General features: G+C 30.5%; 1 protein-coding gene across 12 annotated transcripts in view; it reads left to right on the forward strand.

The window, feature by feature from the left end:
• Window positions 1-14710, forward strand: part of LOC129756453 (protein groucho) — a 384109-nt gene that overhangs the window by 78654 nt on the left and 290745 nt on the right. The window lies entirely within an intron of this gene.

Here is a 14710-nt window from a genome sequence, read left to right on the forward strand (position 1 = left end):
TTTTATTTGATGGTAATTATTTAATGAAACTGCAATCATAGTTTGAAAACACAACAAATTTTTACAATATGATTGCGTGTTGAAATGCAAAATATGGAAGCAGGTCAATAGGCATCAAAAATAATTGAAAAACTTGAGGGAGGAAGACTTATTGCTGAATAAAATGGGCTTAATTTAAAAAACTAATTTTAAAATCTTTACGGAAAATAGCATAAATAAATATAAAATACAATAAAAATTAAAACCGATGAAATCGTTAATAGTTAACGTTTGAGAAATAACGCACAATAAACAGAACAACAAAAATCATGAACAATTTTTTCCTACTTACAAATATATCGATTTAAATGGGAAAAACTTAAAATAAAAGTTTTAATATGCAAACATCATAAAACTAAATTCCACGTTTTATTTCTGCTGCAAATAAGCTTTTCTTTTAATTTCTGGAAAAAAAAAAATTCAATAAAAAAATATCTAAAAAGTGTAGTCAACCTGTTAAATAAAAAAAAAGAATAAACATTTTAAAAATGATGTGAAACTCGAACATAATCAGCTAAAAGCAAAACTGCATATTGAAGACAAAATACAGTAAATCAAACTGAAAGAAAAAGGGAAAAGACGCACTGAATAGAAAACAAAACAATAAGAATCGAAACCATAAAACAAAAAGAAAACAAAACAAGAAAAACGAAGTGAGGACAAAAGAAAAACACAAAACAGAGATAACAACAACGAAAAACAAACAAGAAAATATCAATAATATTAAAAATAGAAAAAAATTAAAAAGAAATAAAAAAAAAATAAAGAATAAATTAAAAAAAAATGAGTTGAAAAAATATTTAAAATAAATTTAAAAAAAAAAAAAATAAAAAATAAATTTTAAAAAAATACAAAGTAAATTAAAAAAAAAAAAATTTAAAAAAAAATACAAAGTAAATTAAAAAATATAAAAATAAAAAATTAATTTAAAAAAAAATTAATTAAATTTAAAAATGAATGTAAAAAAAATAAAAAATTAATTTAAAAAAAAAATAAAAAATAAATAAAACAAGTTAAAAAAATTAAAAAATTTAATTAAAAAAATTATAATAATAATAAATAAAATAAAATAGATAAAAAAATTAAACAGTTTAAAAAACAATAAAATTAAAGATAACAAAAAAAAACGCAAAACCAAAGGCACTTGAAAAAAAACAAATATTAAGAAAATAAAAAAATGTAATTTAGAAAAAACAAAAATTGAAAAAAGAAGTTAAAACACACAAAAAAGAAAATAATAAAACAAAGATAATTAAGAAAAAATGCTTTAAAGCATAAAAACGAATTATAGAGAATAATCAGAAAATACAGAAATAAAAAAAGGAGAAAAAAAATTTTAAAAGAAAAAAATATAATTAATTAACAAAAAAATATGAAGAAAACCAAGAAAAAACCAGTAAAAAAGAATAAAAACTATAAGGGAATAAATTAAAACTCCAAAAAAAAAAAAGAGAAAAAAGATAAAAACAAATAAAACTAAAAAAAACTTGTTAAGAAAATGAAAAATGAAAAAGGAGGATAATCAGAAATACAGATAGAAGCAAAACAACAAATAAAATATAACCAAATAAAAAAAAAATAAATTAAAGAAAATAAAAAAAATAAAAACGAAAAAAAAACAAAGAACCTAAAAAAAATTAAAAAAGAAAAACAAACACTATAAGAAAAAAGAACAAATATAAAGAAGATAAAATACTAATGAACAGAAAAAACCAAAGAAAAGAAACAAACATATAAAAAAAATAGAAAAACAAAGTTAAAAAACAGTCAAAGGAGAAAATGGCAAAAAACCAAAATCGTAGAATAAAAAGAAAATTCAGAAAAAAGAAAAAATGAAAAGAAAAATAAAAGAAAAAAAATTAAATTAACAAAAAAAGAAAAAAAAGATGCTAAAATCAATGAAAATAAGGAAAGAGAAACAAGTACAGGAAAAGAATAAAACCATGAAAAGAAAATAAGCAGAATATATAACAAACAAAAAAAAGATAAAAACAAAATAAAAAGATAAAAACAAAGAAAAAATTAAATTTAAAAAAAAGTTAAAGAAACAAAAATGAGAAAAAAAAGAAAATACAGATGAGTATAAAAAAATAAAAAATAAAAAATGAGAATAAACAGAAAAGGCATATCAAACATAAACAAAACAATCAAACAGAACAAAGAAAATAACAAAATAAAAGAAGAAAAAAACAAGAGAAATAAAAACCAAAAAATTAATTAAATGCAAAAAATAATTAAAAAACAAATTCAAAGAAGATAGAGAACGAATGAAAAAAAAACAAACAAAAAAACAAAACAAAAACAAAACAAAAACAAAAAAATAAACAAAAAAAAGAAAAATAAAAAATTTAAAAAAGAAGAAAGAAAAAACAGAAAAAAACAATAAACAAGATAAAGAAATAAAAATAGTAAATAAAAAAGTGAAAATAAAAACCAAAAAAGACAAATATACAGAAAATACAGAAAAAGAACGAAAATTTGAAGAACAAAAGGACCAAAAAAGGATAATAAAGCATGGATCACTACAAATCTGGACACATTAAAAAGGGCCTATCTCGGAGCTATGTTAACGAAATAAAAATGTTTTGTGCTCAAATTGTAGGGTTTTTACTGCACTTTTAAGGAAAAATAATAAAAAAATTATTCCGATATTGTTTTGATGAAATTTCGTACTTTTCGTCGAGAACCACTCATCTAAGTTTGAACACCCTATTCAATGACCTCAGCGGCCATTTTGTTTCACAATCTCTTCATCTCTGTTGCATCCCGAGTCGTCCTACCATTCTTCTTCATCTTCTGATAAACAATTGCCCAAAATTTTTCGATAGGGCGGAATTAAGGGGAGTTGGGTGGGTTGATGTCCTTTTCGACAAAATCCACCCTTTGGCCCGATATCACTGTAGTACCTCTTTGCTGTAGTGGCAGCTTGCCAAATCTGTCGAAAACTTTACTGGTTCTTTGTAAGATCTAATAAAAGGAAAAAAACATTTTTCAGGCACTCCTCCTTGTAAATTTCGGAGTCCATGGTCTTGTTTTTCACAAAAAACGGGGTTTTTCGGCCGCAGCTCTAAATATCTTGCCAGATCAAACACTTTTCTGCAAAGTTATTGGCAAAATCGAATTTGAACTTGATGGGGACATCACTCCGACCAGTGACTTTGTAAAATTTTTGGTCAGGAAGCCTTCCAAAATCAGATCATATTGAACTGATATATAATCGTTTAAGTTGTTCATACTTTTCGCAGTGAAGATTTTCAATTATATTTCCGAAAAATAGGGTGAAAATGTTTGCAACGCATGTAAATTCGACGTTTTAGTGTTGTATCTGGTGAAAGTGAATGGAATCCGGCGATTTAGAATGTATTTAGTGGATATAAATACGGAATCAAATGCTCTAAACAGCAAGGAAGGGGGCTGGTACTACGCCCCCCGGATCAACACAGAAATGCAGTCTTGGAAACGAGTCGCTGGAAGGAATCTCATCAGAGCGATACTTTTAGCCGCACATCATTCAAGATGAGTATTTTTTTGTTTTCTTTCTTTGTTTCTTTTTTTAAGTTTTAGTTTAAAATTAAAAAGACAGTTTTGTTCATTAGGTTTAGTTGCATGAAAACTGCCACAATTTCTCAAGGACCGAAATATTTCCCTTGACGAAATATTTCAACAACTCAATATTTTATGAAAACTTGCACAGCATAGATTGGTTCAATGATGCGAAAACTTGTGTACAAGTTGCTTGAAAAATGCATTACAATCTCTTCCACGATATCGGGCTTATTTTGCATATGTTCAGGCGTTTATCTGCCGTAGACAAATCAAGCTCAAAAATAGATGGCACTGTCGATCCAATTGGTTAGGAAAACAAATAACATCATGATACATATTTTCTTTATCAGTTGACATATTATATTCTTTCGTATACACTCATCTTACAACTAACGAATAGCTTATAATAAAAATTATTATTTGATTTCATTTTTCAGCATACTTTTTCATACAGTTAGGTTCTTTCAGCGATTCAGCGAAAATATATTTAAATCTAAAAGATTCAATGTTTTTAATTAAAAACAATTTCTTACAGTGAAATAGCCGTCAACACAACTGATATGTTAAATATTGATTATCTAAATATTTATATACCCAGCATTACAAAAACCTTGTTGAATAAGAATCAACAAACAAAGCATTATTAGACCTTTTTCTAAGGAGCGGACATATATCGATGAAGAAATGCTAGTCTTTATCAACCTAATAGTTTTCTATTGAATACATTTTATAATTATTGTTTAAAAACATTATAATGTAAATTAATTTCCAAAGATAAGTGAAAATAGGTGGTGGTGGACCTCGGCTTCTAAATTGTGCTAATAGAGTTTCTGATTTGTTTTTATTTGCGTCTTTCTTTGCATTTTTCGTCATACTAACTGAGTAATTTGAATTCTAGCTTGCTTCATTTTGGGTGCAATGCGATTGAATCGGCTTAATTTCTTGTTCTAAAACATTTACCCAGGCAGAACTAAAAATATCGGACCAATAATGAAAATTCACCATTTTTATAACAGACAGGTTTTGCAGCGTGATGAACTCGATAAAATGTTATTAATGATATTCTTTGTAAAAATTGTTGCCTTTACTATTTTTAAAATGAAGATAATGAATTCAACGACTGCATTCAAATTCATTTCAACGGTTTGAATTGGTTTATTAGGTTGCTTATTTTCATCAGTCAAAATATGTTGTGATTACAATCCAGAATTACATTTTATTTTAACCTTTATTTAAATTAATTGCTCATTTTATTTTACACAATGCAGCAGAACCGTTTCATTGCAATTGTTTAATGGAAAATTAGCTAAGTATTATAGTTTTATTTAATAACTTAAATACATACTGGCTGGCTCTGCCCAGGTACATTTATTTAATTAATTTTATGATACATTTTGTATACTATTTTAATTTCAGTATTGTGCTCCATTGTTTGAAGACATGATAATTATCTTAACCATATCCGTTATTAATAATTCATAATTGAAGCTCAGTATTTTCAGTGCCCTAATACCGTTAAGTGATCATGGTTTATCTCTTACTACATATTTTCATTTAATTTTTTTCATTATTTAATACATTCATATCCATTTAATTTACTTATCTAAATAATTAATCTCAGGATCAGCATTATAATGTAATAATTGATTTTTTGTAAAACATTTTTTTAAGTGTTACCGATCCCATAGCCATTTAATTGTTATTTTACTATCAAAATTTCATCCTACGAAAATATTTTTAATGATTTTAGGTTGATAATATTAAATAAAATATTTTAAGTTATCCGTTCAGAAAGTATTTTAATTTTCAGCAACAGGGCAACTGATCAGGAATAAATTTGAACATAAATTTTTAACACAGGTTGACCGAGCTTAACAGCGGAATTTATCATGAACTAACATTAATCAACATGAACAATTGTACCCGCATTTTCGTTTCCACATAAGAATTAAAGAAGACTCAAATTTTGTTTTTGTTTTTTTTAGAAACTGTATCAGAACGTGTTTTTTGGGGGTGGCTGAATCCCCATGATTTATTAATCTAGTCAATAATATCATAGTTTTTTTTTTTTCAAGGGTTTCCACAGGATTAATGCGGTATATTTTCTTCATCATGTTTGCAGATCAACGCACATTCCTTTAACTTTCATCAGTTTATTATTTTTCAGGTGGTTTGAAATCTCCCGTTCGGCGAATTAAATTGTACAAATTTTCCATTTATTATATTACGTCTAACCTACTGTATTATATTTTTTTTATAAAGGTATGGCAATTGTATTATTTTTTTATTATATTTTTTAAATACTATGTTTTATCATAATAATATTTAATTCATCTATTTTTATTCAATATATTCATACATTTTCACAACATAAAGTTTATTATATTATTGCAATTAAATGTTTGTTATATTATCGTATCATTATTTCCTGAAATGCATGGGGTAGGGGCATCAGAGTATCTTGCTTTTGCAAAAGGAGCGGGTAGCAGTATGTGCTTGTTACCCGTTTCGAATACTGGACGTTCCTCAATTTTTGTCAAGGGTATTTGGCATCGTTGTGGAAAAATAGTATTTGACTACTTTTTGTAAAATAAGGACGCACTCTTTTTTCGGAAGCTTTGGGGGCGGGATTATAATTTGCATGCTATCTTGGTTAGACAACAATATGGTTATAGCTTCTCGAGACTTTTCCCATTGAAACCCTGGATACCGTAGGTGACTCCGCTTATGATTCCATTCCCTTGAAAGTCTCATTGGGTGGTTATGACTATTTTGCGTGGTAACTAGGATGGACGCGTGGGTTATTTTCTTGGCCATAACCGCGGCGCTGCCGCAAACCCAAAGTGGATACATACATACATACATACATACAGGAAGCCTTCCAAAATCAGATTTCGCGATTTTTGAACCAGACCACATCGGGTTTTTTAACGTGGGTGTTCAAAATTAATTTTCGTCTCTAGGCTTCTATCACGTGTAACTTTTTTGCAACAAAACGAATCGTAATGAAATTTTCAGCACTGATAGAGACAACATTTCCGAACAAAGTACTGTCAAAAAATTCCAGATCCAACAACTAGGAGCGCTATGGTAAAATAAACAGTGCGTCCAGATTTCTGATGATCCATGCTTTAAACAGAAAATTAAAAAAAAAAAACAAAAAAAAAACAATGAAAAAGAAAAAAAAATAAGATAAAAAGCAAAAACTAAAGAAACGAAACGAACAGAACAAACAAAAAAAAATTTAAAAAAACATGAAAAAACAAGAAAAATAAATTAAAAGCGAATAAAAGAGATAAAACTCAAAACAGAAAAAAAGCTAAATAGAAAAAAGACGAAGGAACGAATAAACAAGAACATACAAAAAAGGGAAAATAAATAAAAAAAAATTATAACAAACCAAAATAAAGAAAATATTTAAACAGAAAAATGTCAAAACTTTTATAAATTACCACGTTTTGAACATAATAAATTCAAATTATGATTCAACTCCATAGCAACTTCTTGAAAATTGAACTGCAGTAAGAGTTTTGAATTGCAATACAAAGATGATATTATTTAAATTTATTCTTCAATTTTTTTAGTTCGTTAATTTTTACCATGTTTTTATAAGCTTCACGTTCACGTTTTTTAATTATGGCTTATTGTATATTTTAGTGGTATGTTTTCAACCTTTTCTCCCTTAGAATGCTAGAAAAACGTACGATCTCAATAGAAATATTTGTTGCAGTATTCAAATTACGTCACATGCAATATTTGGTTCTATTTGTTTGATAAGCTTTCGAACTAAGATTATTATCATTTAGTCTCCGGGCAGTTACAAACGATTGTATTTTAAAAACTATTCATTTGATCGAAAAACTTTCTATGGGGGAAATGAAGGTGATAATATGAAATTTAATATAAAAATATAAAAAAAATTATTTATCAATTATTTCAAGAAATAATCTTACTTTTTCATAAAATCTCGTTTTTATCTTTGCACACTTGTGTCAGTCATGTATTGATCTATTATTTTTACCACAGAGGTAAAACCTTTGCAAAATCATGATATCTTACACAAACTCACTTGGAAAATGCAATGGGAATCTGGTTGGAACCTTTTCATGAGTAGGCATCTCGAAAAATTTGATCTCTTAAATCCGGTTTTAACATAAATTTCTTCGTCCATCAGGACACATCTGTCACATTGCGTAAAAACCGGTTGCACATATTGCAATCTCAGGAACTGTTCACTATTAGTTATTTACTTAGTGTCTTCTAGTCAGACAACACTTTTTGACTGACGGAAATGGATTAATTGCATTATTCAAGGGGTCTGCATTCAGTAATCCTCAATAACCATAGACTTTTTGCTATATTTAAGATCAAGGGTTCCATTTCGATGCTTGATTTGAATTTCGTGTGGGTTCTAGAGTGGCTTTTTATACTTCTTAACCATTCGGTCCAAAAAAAAATCACAAAAAATCAACAGTTTATGAATTTTCAAGTCGACAATGAAGAATTTTCGAGGCGCAAAATGCGCAAAAGGCGCAAATTTGTGCAAAATTATTTTTACCATGTCTTTTTGCATCGTAAATATCTCAAACACACATTAACTTAAAAATCTGGCAAAAATAGGCAAGATAGTCCTTTTCATAACCAACACAACGCTGCTAAAGTTTTGCATATATGAGCTCTAATAATGTAGCTATCACCGAAATAAAGTTCCGGGATACTAAATTATCATAGCCTTATTGCAAATAAAATACTTATAAAAACCCGCCTCCTTCCTCTCGACTATGCCCTAAAAAAGGGGTGGGTCTCAAATGGTTTGCACTCGAACAATTTTTTTTATAAAATATGTTTCTTTTGGCTAGGTTAAATTTCAAATTACGCCAAAAAAACTTGTATGGGTGCACTCTCTCTTCCCACCCTCACTGCTTGAAGAATGTAGAAATCTCTAATTATTTTACCCCTTTTTTCTGTTCCAAATAACCATCGCATATAACATTTGATTTCTTTGATTGATAAGTTGTTAAGCTGTTCAACGAAATTGATATGAGCTCCCTCTCATCGCCTCTCTAAACTGCAAGGTGGAAGGGTCTGTAAAAATCGTAGAACCATTTCACATGCCCAAATTCTTTCCCATGTCAAATTTGATTTCCTTTGTTGAATAAGTTTTTAGTTCAAGCAAAAAAAAAAATTATGGGAGACCCCTTTCTCTCTTTTCATATCCTCAATGGAAGGAGAGGTGTGGCAAATAATCGCGTAGCCATTTCTCGTACCCAAATGCCTTCCAATGTCAAATTAGCTTTCATTTGCTCGATTATATTTTGATTTTTGTAAAAAAAAACCCCTATCCTTCTACTGTAAAAAAGAAGGGGCCTCAAAAAATTATAGAATTTTTTCTCGTCATCAAATACCAAATGGAACCAAATTTGGTTCCATTTTCTTGATAAATTCTCGACTAATGCAAAAAATATAAGGAAGCCCTCTCTCTCTTCCTATCTCCCCATTGTAAGGAGCACCGAAGCAAATATTCCTTTGTTTATTTATTTAATCCATCGAACCGAAAGTCTAAAGCTCTAGGCAAAACTCATATATGAAGTTTACATGAACGATACACAGGGTGGATTTGATTTAAATCATGATTTAAATCACGATTTAAATCACTTGATTATTATCAGTGATTTAAATCTAAGTGCCTCATTGAATGAAATACCTGAAATTTAGTGAATATGAAATGATTTTTTTCACGTTTTTAAGCATCAAAGGCTTATTTATCCTCTCGGGAATTTAGAAATGATTTTTTTTCTTGCTCCTTATGAATATTTCGCAATTTTTGATTGACGAGGATGCCAAATGGTTATTTACTTAGAACGGGTTGTGGGTTTTGAATAAAATCTGCTCAATTCTGCTTAAACCAATTTTTGTTCATTTCTTTCAGGTTAATTTTCTTTTATTTTTTTGTTATAAAATCATCTGATTTTTCATGTTTTTGCTTAAATTTCGACGCTCAATTTTGTTAAAAGTTATGAATTTGAATTTATTCTATTTGTTTGATCTTATGTTTTCTCTAAAACAAGAGAAGAAGAAGGCTGATTGACTGCTAAGTACCAACTCCTAGTCCGTCTTTAAAAAGTGTTTGGTGATTTTCGATAATAATTTCAATTAGTAAAGGATTTGCTCATTTTTCACTGAAATTAATTCGTCATGATTTCAGCCTTTATAAAGCTAAGTTAAACAATTCCGCTCTATCACATGATGGAAGATTTTTCGGATGCTAAAATATTTCCCCTGAATGCAATTTATACGAAAAATACTATTTTAATCAAAAACTTCTGATTTAAATAAAAAAATCCGATTTAAATCAAATAAATCCGATTTTTTCGATTTTTTTGAGAAAATCATTGATTTTTATCCACCCTGACGATACAACAGTTAAAAAGAAGCAAAAACTAGCTTTAATGGGTTTACAGAATAGAAGCAATACTTATATATAACTACTAACATACAAAAAAAAATCATAGAACATTCCCCGCACTCAAATCCTCTCCCATGAAAAATTTGTTTCTATTTGCTTGATAAGTTTTCGAGTTATAAAAAAAGTTTGGATCGAAACTTCCCTCCTCCCTTCCTATCTCTCCGCAGGATGAAAGCAGGGATCTCAAATAATCATAGAATCGATTCTCGTACCCAAATACCAAACCTTGCCAAATTTTGTTCCATTTGCTTGATTAGTTCTAGAGGAATGCCAACAATTGTAAGAGAGCCTTCCTCCCTCTCTCCAAAATTTCCACTAGAAGGAGAAAGGGGTGGCAAAGATTCATAGAAGTGTTTCTCGTGCTCTAACACCCTCTATTGCCAAATTTGCCATTTGATCGATTATTACTAAGATGTAGCCGAAAAAAAATTATGGAAGCTCCACTCCCCCTTCCTATCATGCCACTGTAGGGAAGGAGGTTTCAAATAATCATAGAAAAATTTGTCGTTTTCAAATACCCTCCCATGTCAAATTTGGTTCCAATTGCTTGATTAGTTTTAGAGCTTTAAAAAATTGTAAGAGAGCCCCCCAATGAGAAGATAGGAATCTCATTGGAGAAAGGGAGATGTTCCAAATATTAATAGAAATATTTCTCGTTTCCAAATACTCTCTTATGCCAAAGTCGGTTCCGCTTGTTTATTCGGTTCTCAAGTTTTGCAAACGTTTGTCTTTTATTAGGAGACCCCTCTCTCTTTCTAGTAAGAGGGAGGAGTCTCAAACCATAATAAGAACCTTCTTCGGCCTCAAAAGCACCGACCTGGTAAGTTTCAAGCAAAGCGGCTCAGTAGTTTTCGAGTCTATAGGGAACAGATAGGCAGACAGAAATCCATTTTTTTAACATAGATTAGAGGTGCAGCCAAATGGGCCATGTCGGCCTTTGGTTCTTTGTCAAGAAATTCTATCTTAGCTTTTGCATATTTTTTTCCCTGAATTTTTAAAACAATTTTTAAAATTATTTGTTCATTTTTGTATGATATTAAGTTTCATATAGCTACTTTTCCAATGATTTGCTCATGAATTTAATTTATTTTTTTTAATGAAAATGTTTTTACTAGGCAAAAACTTTTAAAATCGTTGGCGATCTCGCGGATATTATAATTATGACTATGTGGTTAGCATAATTTACATTGAACTCTTCCAGTTAAATATTTGAACATTTATCATCTTTACCAATATTGAGAGACAACATCTCAATAACCGAATTAAATTCCCTACCGATCGGTCTTTTTTCACAAGATTCCCCTAGTCAGCCAGTCCAGCCTGATTAATCATTCCAAAATCATAACAGCCAAAGCCATAAATCCATATATCGATGCCAGCCGAAAATATTGGCACAGAACGACCGAAAGAAGAAGCAACACACACAGGGAAAAAAATATCCACCAGAGACCGACCAAAGACCGCACGAACAACTTGTTTAATATTCTTGACAGCACCCCGAACATAAAACATATGGCCTTCCTTCCTTCGAACAAACGAAACGAAACGGTTGGTGAAAAAAAAAACTGAAATACCATCATAATATGTGCCCTCCCGAAACACATTCATCCGTATAATGCTCAAACTAGCAGTCCCCAAAACATCGTTTTCGCCCACCACACTCTTCCCCGACCCAAATCATCCCCCCTTTCCACGAGCACTTTCAACTTATTCCATACAAAGAGCCAGAAAGAAAAACCGACGAATTTATCCACCCATTGATTCCGTTCCCCCTTCATTCTGCTCCCTTTTCCTTAACCTGAACTGTCAATGGAAGGAAGAAAAAATAATAAACCTATAATGTATCGATTTTATCCTTCTTCAGAAGTGTATTTTTTGTTGCTCCATCAATGGTGGAGGGCGATGAAAAAAAAACGAAGACAACCTGTGATCCATCACCACCCCACCTCACGCAGTCAGTCATTCAGGTTGTTGATCATCATCATCATCAACATTTCAGCAGCGCGATATCATTGACAGGGTTCGACTGGCTGCCAGAGTTCGAACACAGTGCTTGTTTATTATTTTCGGTGATGAAATTTTCGGTCTCCTTCATTTTTTTTTCTCGAATTTTGATGAATAGGAACATCAATGGGTGGGGTTTTTTTTCCATTTATGTTTCTTAATGATATCACTTTAAAAGTGATACGATTTCAAAAAGGAGATCACAGGAAGTTGGAATAAAAATGACTTTTAAGATGCCCTTTGGAGACTTCAGGATCATAACATTGAGTTGAGTACTATAATGAGAAATTGATATTGATATTGAGTAAAATTGCTTGAGAAAGTAAAACTTTTTTAGATGTTATCTTCATTTTGCTGTGTATCTTCGATACACAAAAAATGAAATTATTTTTCTCGAAATCCCCATTCAATCTTGTTCAGAGTAGTGCAGTTTGTACTGAAGTTTTTCGAAACTACGAAAACAAAATTTCCATCACGATCGGCAATCCAGTTCACTTCCCCATAATTCTTCCATCATAAGCAATTAGCCAGTTTCCGAATTCTACGGGCAACAACTCGAGTGTTGCTTATCACCAATTTCTCGGCAGCACAAATTGATGGTATATTTACGTTCGCTTTATTCCCCACCAACCCTCACCCGAAAATTTCCTTCCACGTTACTCAATCTCTAAGCCGACCCCTTCTAGCCGCCCCCGCATTCACAGTAAACTTTTATTGGTAAATTAATTCGATAATGTTCGGAGCCATTGATGATGATGGTGATGATGCTTCTATCATCCGCTTCAATCGATTCGGTTTGTTTTTGTGTTTGGCTTCCCCCCCACATTCGGCGTTGCCGCTGCCGTTTGTAATTGATGCGCCCTCTTCCCACCTTTATTTCCTAATTTTGATATTCCGTTGATTGGTTTGCCCGGATGATGATGGTTGGATGCGTTTCACATCCGATTCATTTCCGATTTAATCCGGAATCCTACGTCCGCCTTCCCCTGTTTTCGTTTGTTCTCATCACACTCCTCGAATCGAAGTTTAGTCCGCTTCATTGAAATATATCATATGGATGGGGTAGGCTGAATGCTAATATGTTCATTGAAATATATACAGTTGCGTTCAAAAAAGAATGAAATCGCGTGAAGCGGCGCACCCACTTCCAACTTTGACAAGCTGCCATTTCTTTCTCGGTTGATATTTTTTCATGAAAATTTCACACAATCTAGTTCAACCATCCAACTAACACTCCACAAAATTTGAAGTCTTTACAATGATGAAAAACAAAGATACAGCTATTCCCGTAAAAAAGGGAAATTTGGAGTTGCTTCACTAAATTTGCTGTATCTTTGACAATTTTCATTGAAAAATCTTGAAATTTGGTTCAAAGATGTGAAAATGTTTGATCTTATACCAGGCTAAGTTTCGTCAAAATCGATGAACGTGATCAAAAATGGTGCCGGGTTGAAAATGAGGTTCATTATCGCCCAGCAGACGATTTCATTCTTTTTTGGACGGATGTTTATATGGAAAAAATCGTAATCCATGTATTCTTGGTATTTTCTTTCACAAAACCAAAATTTATCACACCAACACATCAACCCGGCACCATTTTTGATCACGTTCATCGATTTTGACGAAACTTAGCCTGGTATAAGATCAAACATTTTTACATCTTTGAACCAAATTTCAAGATTTTTCAATGAAAATTGTCAAAGATACAGCCAATTTAGTGAAGCAACTCCAAATTTCCCTTTTTTACGGAAATAGCTGTATCTTTGTTTTTCATCATTGTAAAGACTTCAAATTTTGTGGAGTGTTAGTTGGATAGTTGAACTAGCATGTGTGAAATTTTCATGAAAAAATATCAACCGCGAGAGAAATGGCACCTGGTCAAAGTTGTAAGTTGGTGCGCAGCTTCACGCGATTTCATTCTTTTTAGAACGCAACTGTATGTCAAATGAGCCTAAATATGCGTGGGTTTCGAAATGTCAATTATTGGTAGCACTCTCTAGGAACTTGACTTTCATTTACGATTGGACCTTTTGCCGAGTCACATTTTTTCCTGTCTGTTAAAAAGTTCAACTGTGTGCATTTTCATTTTTTGAGAAAACCTTTAATGGCAAATATGAATTTATGGAAATGTCATTCGGTATGAAAAAAGCACCAACTATGTTTTAATGTGTTATACATGCAAATTTCCTCTTCATCACTTAAACAGTAAAACTGTAAAAACTACAAACTGTAAAAACTGTGACAACTGTAAAAACTGTAGAAACTGTAAAAACTGAAAAATTATTAAAACAGTAAAAACTGTAAAAATGGTTAAAAATGTAAAAACTTAAAAAACTGTTTAAAACTTTAAAACTTTAAAAACTTTAAAAACTGTAAAAACTGTAAAAACTGTAAAACTTTAAAAACTATAAAACTGTAAAAACTGCCAAACTGTTAAAACTGTGAAAATTGTAAAAACTGTAAAAACTGTAAAAACTGTAAAACTGTAAAAACTGAAAATTGTAAAAATGGTTTGGAATCTAAAAACTGTAAAAACTGTAAAAACTGTAAAAACTGTAAAAACTGTAAAAACTGTAAAAACTGTAAAAACTGTTAAAACTGTAAAAACTGTAAAAACTGTAAAAACTGTAAAAGCTGTAAGAACTGTAAAAACTG

This window comes from Uranotaenia lowii, chromosome 3 (assembly GCF_029784155.1).
Source record: "Uranotaenia lowii strain MFRU-FL chromosome 3, ASM2978415v1, whole genome shotgun sequence".
Lineage (NCBI taxonomy): Eukaryota > Metazoa > Arthropoda > Insecta > Diptera > Culicidae > Uranotaenia > Uranotaenia lowii.